At 33.8% G+C, this 9624-nt stretch overlaps 1 pseudogene; it reads right to left on the minus strand.

The window, feature by feature from the left end:
• Positions 1 to 5: 5 nt before the first annotated feature.
• LOC134254291 (glycerol kinase-like) lies at positions 6 to 9235 on the minus strand (annotated as a pseudogene).
• Positions 9236 to 9624: the final 389 nt, after the last annotated feature.

Genomic DNA, 9624 nt, shown 5'->3' on the forward strand with positions numbered 1-9624 from the left:
TTCAATCGCCTTTGTCCAGCGCTTAGAAAGTCTTGTGCGTTCTGAAAGGGAAAAGTTTATAAAAGATGTGAAACACAACCAAATCATGTTAACACTGTTATTCATTAAGTGCTGTTGCAAACGTCTTCTGGAAGACTTTTTGAATTAATTCATAACTCATTAGAAGCTTTTTAAAAAAACAAATAATATAAACTGTATACATTTACCATCATCAGCCATCGACGGCAAAAATGTAGTTTCGTGAATTGGAAAAGAAACATCAAGTTTCATTCTATCAGGAGACGGATGAAAAATGTCAATTTCTTCGGCGGCCCCTGCCATTAAAGCAGCCCCGAATGCCGTCGCCTCAACCATAGAAGTCCGTACTATGTGAAACACACAATCTAATGTTAATTTTTCTTAATTTTCTCATTAGCCACACTCAAGACGAGCAAGAATTGATATGAATTTAATTAAAAAGATTCAAGTGTTTTAGTCGACTTAATTACGTTTAAACTTAAGTTTCTCAACTTGCTTGATTTCTCTCTTCTACCCACAGCTTCGTTGATAAAGTTGGCTTGAATTTGCCGTCGAAGATTGTTTACAGTCACACCACCATCTACTTTTAACTCAGGAATCCGTGAACCTGTATCTACCTCCACACCGTCCAGAATATCTTAATTTCTATTTTAGATTCTGGTTTATTATGAAATAAGTTTCAAATATGTATGACCGGTGTGTAAAAATTAAATTAAACTAGTACTAATCTTAACGCAGAATTCCTGCCAGATGTACCCAAACGCTCCCCAACTCCCTTTTGGTGCTATATTCCTTGTTATCTCTATTAAATAAGAAATACTTTATGGAATTTAGACTTAATCAAGGTCTTCCAAGAAAAATACAAAATATATTAAAAAAATAGGCATTGCACGCGTGTTCATGTGCGTAACGACCATATTATCTTGTCTACACTATCTAAAATTTTAATAATATCAAAGCATTTAATCCAAAAGTATTAAAAAATGCACTCATTCGAGTGTATTTTTTATTTTACTCATTTCACGTGCACGCACGTACGTGCACGTGCATAATGACTACACCTTCTTGTAGGAGTCCCTTATATTTATCCAAGTTCTAAATCTCATCCTGTTTGGTTGAAAAACAAGAGAGTTATAGCCATTTGAAGTTTCAGCCAATCAGATTGCAGCACACGTGCATGCGCGTGATTTCATGAATATTTTCTATATCATATTTTAGGATATCGTAATGCATGACTATGTTTTAAATTTCAAAGCATTTCGTCAAAAAACAAAGGAGATATAGCCATTTAAAGTTTTAGCCAATCAGATTACAGCACGCGCGCATGCGCATGCTTTTATTAAAATTTTAATATATCATGCTGTAGATCTTCATAATGTAGGACCATGTTCAAAATTTCAAAAGATTATGACAAGAAACAAGAAAGATATTGAGACTTTAGTTTCAGCCAATCAGAGCAAAGCGCACGTGCATGCGCGTGAGATCTTGCTATTTTGACCATGTCATAATGACTATGCTACTAATGTATCCTTATATTATAAGTTTCAAAGCATTTTATCAAAAAATAGAAAAGTTCCGACTATATCTACTATATTGGTTATTTCAGAATGTTTGCGCGTGCACGCTGTTCTTGCAAGCACGTGCGCGCAAAATGACCTTGATTCCGCAAATCTGCATAACATATCTACTTACCCTAAAAAGGTTTTACCTACCTCGGACGAACAGTTTACAAGATCATTCCCGGACAAAAAATTGCAGGAAGAAGAAGAAAAAAATGATAAATAATAATAACTAGTGCCTGTAATTGTAACGGGGACCGTTACAGATGTTCCCCAAACGCTCCAGCTCCCTTTGGTGCCATATTACCTGGAAGCTTCAATAAATAAAACAAACTCGATGCATTTGAAACTTAAAAACGTTACCCAGAATGTACAAAGTTCATTCAAATTTTAGCATTGCACGCATGTGTATGTGAATGCATGTGCGTAATGACCATATCATCTTGTCTACACAATATATATATTTTAATATACTTAATATTAAACTATTTAATTCAAAAGTATTAAAAAGATACGCTCATTGAAGTGTATTTTTGATTTTGCTCATTTCACGTGCACGCACGTGCATACATGAGCATAGTGACCATACCTTCTTGTAGAAGTCCATTACATCTATCTATGTTCTAAATATTACCCCGTTTGGTTGAAAACCAAGGGAGTTATAACTGTTTAAAGTTTCAGCCAATCAGATTGCAGCTCACGTACACGCACGTGTATGCATGTGCATAGTGACCATACCTTCTTGTAGAAGTCCATTTTATATATCTATGTGCCAAATCCCATCCTGTTTGGTTGAAAACCACTGGAGTTATAGCTGTTTAAATTTTCAGCCAATCAGATTGCAGCGCACGTGCATGCACGTATTTTCATGATAATTTCTATATATCTTGTTGTAGGATATCCTAATGCATGGCAATGTTCAAAATTTCAAAGGATTTCGTCAAAAAACAAAAGAGATATTGAGACTTTAGTTTCAGCCAATCAGAGCAAAGCGCACGTGCATGCGCGTGAGATCTTGCTATTTTGACCATGTCATATTGTCTATATTACTAATATATCCTTACATTATAAGTTTCAAAGCATTTCATAAAAAAATTTAAAAGTTACGCTTATATCAATTAAATCGGTCATTTCACGTGTTGCACGTGCGCGCTCTTGCAAGCACGTGCGCGCAAAATGACCTTTGTTCGGCAAATCTACATAACATGTCTACTGACCCTAAAAACATTTTACCTTAGTCGGATGTGTAGTTTACAAGATCACTCGAGGACAAAATTTTCCCAGGAATAATAATAATAATAACTAGTGCTAATTGTAACGGGAACCGTTACAGATGTTCCCCAAACGCTCCCCAGCTCAATTTTGGTGCCATATTCCATGTAAGCCTTATGAAATAAGACAACATCTGTGCATTTTTGCCTTTAACAACGTTTTCGCAGAGGGATACCAATTATATTCAATTTTTAACATTGCAGGCGTGCGCGTGCGCAATGATCATATCATCTTGTCTACAATTTTCTATAAATTTAAATATACTATATCTTAAACCATTTAGTCCAACAGTATTAAAAATCACTCATTAAAGTGTATTTTTAATTTCACTCTTTCCAAATGCACGCACGTGCGTGCACGTGCATGATGACCATACCTTCTTGTAGGACGCCCTTATATCTATCTATATTCTAAATCCCAGCCTGTTTGGTTGAAAACCAAGGGAATTATAGGCATTTCAAGTTTCAGCCAATCAGATTGCAGCACACGTGCATGCGCGTGATTTCATGATTTTTTACTAAATCATATTGTAGAATATTCCAATGCATGAATATGTTTTGAATTTCAAAGCATTTCGTCGAAAAAGAAAGGAGATATAGCCATTTAAAGTTTCAGCCAATCAGGTTGCAGCACACGTCCATGCACGTGATTTCTTGAAATTTTTTGTATATCATATTGCAGGATATCCTAATGCAAGACTATGTTGTAAATTCCAAAGCATTTCGTCAAAAAACAAAGGAGATATAGCCATTTAAAGTTTCAGCCAATCAGATTGCAGCGCACGAGCATGCGCGTGATTTCATGAAATTTTTTCCATACTATGTTGTAGGATGTCCTAATTCATGACAACATTTAAAATTTCAAAACATTTCGTCAAAAAACAAAAGAGAAATTGAGATTTTTGTTCAGCCAATCAGAGCAAGGCGCACGTGCATGCGCGTGAGTTCGTGCTAATTTGACAGTGTCATATTATTAACACTATTAATATATCCTTATGTAATGAGTTTCAAAGCATTTCATCAAAAAATGTAAAAGTTATGGCCATATTAAGTATATCAGTCATTTCACTCACTTCACGCGCACGCACGTGCATGCGAATGCGCGCAAAATGACCTCGTTCCGCACACCTACACTACACACCTATTAACCCTAAAAAGGTTTTAGCTCAGTTGGATGAACAGTTTCTGAGAACACTCGCGGACAAAAAAGTACCGGAGAACAAAGAAGAAAAAAAGAATAATAATAATCAGAACCAAGATAAAACAATATGTTCCCAAACTCCGTTTGGGAACATAATAATAATAATAAGAAACAAAGTAAAAACGATATGCCCAACTTCGTTTGGGGAACGTGATGATGCAAAACAGAGTAAAAACAATATGTACCCAACTTCGTTTGGGAACGTGATTATAATTGTTGGCTCTCATAAAATATATGTTCAACTCACATCTTTCACCATGAAGGCCACAGATTCCAGAGCCGCTCTACAGATGTGTTCTTTCTGAGTGTACCCATAATTCCACTATTGTTCTACAAGGTAAAGGTTTTTTTTAATAACATTTAGAAAAAAATGAGCTAACAGTTAGTCTAATTTAATAATTTGTAAGACTTTTTTATATTCTAAATTTTTTTTTATGTTCAAATATTATTTAATCAACCTTGCTGCATTTGTCTTAAAAATCTTTTCTAATTACATACTAAATGAACTCTAGTCTACAAGATCCATATTGTTTATAATGTAAATATCATTTATAAAGAATTGTTAGTTTTAAAAAAAAAATATTTCTTATATTTATTGAACCATGCAGTCTTCCAAAGTTATGTTCGGTTACCCTCTGGCGTCATCCTCCCAGTAGGGACAAAGAAGACCCCCAAATGCGGGAACAAAAAAGCAGTCATGTGACGAATCTACAGAAGCTGCTAAGGTTTCTGAAGATGAAAGAATGGAATGTTTACGATAAAACTACATTTAGAAAATCGATCGAATACTCAAGCTACATCAAGTTAAACAATTTCAATTTCTCTGTCTTATATTTTGTGTTTGTACCAATTTCTTGGGCAGATTTGACGATTTGTAGATTGTCTCTTAACCATCGCATCAATTGTCCACATCCTTCAATGGCTCCCTACAATGAGAGACATGTCCATGTACAAAACACTTTTTATCTAAATTGTGTCAGAGGAATTGTCGCCACTTATCAAAATAGCCCCAATACCGAGAAAAACGTTTACTTTGTTTACGAGCAGGTTACATTGGCACAATGCTGTAATATTCTTTTGTTGTGTACTTACCCAAAGAGTAAAGAGTATTGGAGCTGACTTTCCAAGTTGAAAGAGGGGAGAAGTCATCATTCCACAGCTAGAATACACAGCCTACAATCATTTTACGTCATATAAATTGAAAATCATTTTCAGTAAACAAAACCTTGTGTTTGATACTCAAGTTATACTGTAATCATACTATTTCATTTTCTAGCATTCACACCATTTACAAAGAATAAATAGAGAAATTCCACCGGTATGTTGGTGAAGTTTCAGAATGATTGAAATTTCGGTCCTAACAGTACTACTAACACTAACTCCTAATACTTACCTTAGTACCTGTGTTTATATTTAAGCACCCTGCCGTTCCATATCTAAAATCGAAGAAAAATGTGACAGAATTATTGTCAATAAAATTTCAAGTTTTGTGTTTTGCATAATCTTGTGAAAGAAAAATAAATTATAAGCTTAAACATCATAGTGGTTATTTCAGGAAGGAAAAATAAATGTCGAGATCAAAAATTTCGATCTAATACACGTCCAGCATTTTAGTCGTTAAGATTGTATAATATAAAAGTTTACCATATGTTCTCGATATCTTTACAAAGGAAAGAGTTTGAGTTGTCAGAAAAGAGACTAAAATATGAATCACTGAACTTTGCAGAGTTTGTTTGTTTGAGCAGATTTGCTGCAAAATTGGTTTATAATGTACATTTGAAAGCATTTCTATTCTTTTAAGTTTTTATGAAGAATAGCAGAATCAATTGTCTGATTTTTTTCATTACCAAGATCAATACAGTTCCACTCTACCTTATTGTCTACCATATTTGAATGAATAATTGAATGTTCATCGGAAGATAGAGTTTGCTGTACAAGAAGTTAGTCACTCGCAACAAAAATCAAGAAAAACAAAAATAAAAATAAAATTTATTCAAATTTTAAAAGTTAGATCTAGGGCATAATTTATGGTAATACAAAAAGATATGACCTTGGTTTAAGACGGTCATTTGCAAATATAGCATTTCATGAAATATATGAAGAAAACAAACAGAAATGAAAGTTCATAATATAAAGCAGGAGGAGAGCAATCACAGACATCCATCATCAGAGGGTGGGATCAGGTGCCATGGAGGAGTGAGCATCCCCTGTTCTATATTATAAAATATTTAACAATCGAGTATTCAATAGTTTAATCCAAGGATAATTTTGAACATCTCATATCGTAACAAATTCGTCCTCTAGAATGCGATTTTGTGTTCTTTTTTATAAAGTGTTATTAAGTTATACCCTCGCCTGTTGTCGTTAACAAACACACAAGTGTCTCCATCGGTTTATAGGTGGTTTAAATAAAAAAACGTAATCATTAAATATATACATGTATATTAGTTTAATGCAATAGTCAAATTACTCACGTGCATTTAGATTGACCTTTATTAAAACACAACTGTCCAAAGTTCCCGCCATTTGATCCCCATCATCTTCAAACAGATAGTTAGATTAAAGTTAAAGAAATATATTTTTTGCGTTGTTATCATTTAAATTTGTACGCATCTTAATAGTACAATGTTCATGTTGTAAATTACCCCAGAAATCGGAATTCCCGCAGTGGTCCCTGTTTTATATAACCGTAAATTTCGGACGTACTCCTAATTTCAGCAAATACATCGTGCGGAATTCCAAAATATCTGATAAAACATAATCATCAATAATTTCTTTGCGTTAAAAACGCCTTTTTAACACAAATATCGATCAAATCATTAAATGACACACTTTCAGAAGCAAAAAACTAAAACAAAAAATGTGTTATGTAGTTTAAACGAATATTATTGTTCAGAAATATGACTGACACATAACTTTACATAATATTTGGAATATTTATATACTTATTGTTTAACTTTTAAGTTAAAAACTTGCAAGGATACTTAGATAACTGGAAAATATTCTAACCGGGCAGATTTCTGGATCCCAGTTACACGTCTCCAAATTACACAACCCTGTAATTTGTCCATTGGAAATGTCTGTTAAATACACTCCCCCATTCAAACCCCCAGTCAGATTCTAAAAATTATTATTTTGTATATCATCTAGAATTCGTTTTAAACAAGATTTTGAACTTAAGCTGTGCCTTTTTTGCAAACTGACAGAGCTAGACTGACCATTTTCAGATGGTTTTTCAGTAATTATTTTCCGTTTACTAATAAAAACTAGAAAACTGACCAGTCAGCAAGGGCCCCGCCATGGGGTAGAATTAATAGGGTGCAGCTTACGGAATGATTGAAAAATGTACGAAGAATAAGCAACAGCAACTGTATTCTTAAAATTTCAAGATAATTCCTGAATATTCAAAAACCTGAAAATAATATCCTTGTATTTACATTAGGCAGTAAAGAACAACTTAAAATTGAATGTATATTTAAACAATTATGAAGCTTGTGTTATATAAAATGCCAGCCTTCAATGAATGCAAATATCATGAAGACTTCAAACAAACAGCAGTTGCAGACCAAGGTTTTCATTAATCTTAAAGTGACAGAAAAGAAAAGCCTACTAAATTTTCTGCAGCAGGCTACAAAATTATCTGGAAGGGATTAATTGTACCTCTCTCATCATTTTCTTCTTAAGTTACAATAAGAACTTTTTCAGTATTAATGATAGAATGGGGGTTTTTATACAACTATCCTAAAAATTAATAATATTCTTGAATTAACATAAAGTGAAAAAAGTAAATCAAAAAATCTTCTTTAATCTATTTCTTGTTATTAGAATTCAATGAAATCATAACTATTAAACAAAAATAAATTATAAAAAATTATATCTAAATTCACATTTCAGAGTGTTCATAGCATTCCAAATTGACTTAACTTCAAACAAACTTCATTTGCAGACAGAGGTGGTAATTCATCTCAATTTGACAGATAAAGATAATGCTCTGGATTTTCTTCAGGAGGAAAGCTAATTAATCCCAAGGGACTCATAGCAGCATTCAGTTTACAATGGGAACATCTTCAGCAGTTATCTCTCTTTGCCAATGCTTTCGTATATAAAGTTAAGGAATCTACCCCACCACCCAGCTCCAAACCAGGGGACATAGAAAACCAAACTTAGCATCAAAATATGTATTTCTGCCTACTGAACTAACATACCAAATTTGTACTTGATTGGGCAACCATAAAAAAAGTTGCCCATTCATTCTTATGCATAGTTAAGGAATCTACCCCACCACCCCAGCTCCAAACCACAAGACATAGAGAACCAAACTTAGCATCAAAATATGTATTTCTGCCTACTGAACTACCATACCAAATTTGAACTTGATTGGGCTACCATTAAAAAAGCTGTTAGAAAAAACAGAAAATTTGTGGACGGAAGAGTGACAGACGGACGGACAGACAGACAGACAGACAGACAGACGGACAGACGGACGGACAGAGTGATTACTATAGGGCACCCGCAAATCCTTGCAGGGCCCTAAAAATCTCTTTTAAAATGCTAAACTTTGACATACCCATAAAACCCACGTGTTGACCGTTCCAAACATACAGGTTCCTTCATCAATGGCTTCTTTGACACCAGGAACATTCTTAATTATCCAAGGAATTTTTGTGTATAAAAACAAGGAACTCAGAGGCAGTCCTGTAGTTTTCTGTTGGAAAAAAATTCTTAATTTTTTTTTTCAAAAGTGAGGAGGGGATAGTTATTTGATTCTGATCGATGTCTTCCATTTGTTTAACTTTCTTACACGTATGCCACATATATAGTACGGTAATTTTCATATGAATTTTATATAAAATGGTAAAAAGGAATGGTTTCGAACAATTATTAACTGATGCACGTACACGTACCAATAACCATATAATACGAGGAGAGTAGCGTTTCAGAAACCCTTGGCTAGCAAAGATGGTATTTAACACTCTTTGGTTTTTAGAATAAAAATATCACAACAGACACCAGTGGTTCCTGATCGAATGATTTGAAGATTTAATTTACTTAACCATGAGAGCTAATTTGATCTTATAAAATCATATAATAAAGTCCTTACTCTAAAATGATCTTTATTTCTCCCAGGAAGTTTATCCAGTTCTTTTCATTGTCTTCACCAGACCAATGTCGCACCATTCTAAGAGAGAATAAAGAAAGAAACAAAGTTAACAGTTGTTTACTCAACCATATCATCAGAGGTGGGATCAGATGCCATGGAGAAATGAGCATACCCTGCCGACCAGTCACACTCGCCATGTGCCCCTTGTCAATCCAATAAATTCAATCAATGATTGGATTGGTTGATTTAGTGAAGGAAGGCAGATGGTTAAAAATGATACTTGTTATGTTGCCCAGTGAAAGCAGATTTAAAAAAAAGATGTGTTTTTAATTAAGCAATTAATTAATGATTCAGTGTGTGATCGGGAAGTAACGGAAAATACATCGACATTTAGTGTGTAAATAATAGCCTAACAATATACTAAGTTTTTCATTTCTTAGTCAGCATTTGACTTAATGATAAATTGAATTTGCT

The sequence above is a fragment of the Saccostrea cucullata genome, unplaced genomic scaffold (assembly GCF_032062105.1).
Source record: "Saccostrea cucullata isolate Sc308-1 unplaced genomic scaffold, CSIRO_AGI_Scuc_v1 ctg18512, whole genome shotgun sequence".
Classification (NCBI taxonomy): domain Eukaryota; kingdom Metazoa; phylum Mollusca; class Bivalvia; order Ostreida; family Ostreidae; genus Saccostrea; species Saccostrea cuccullata.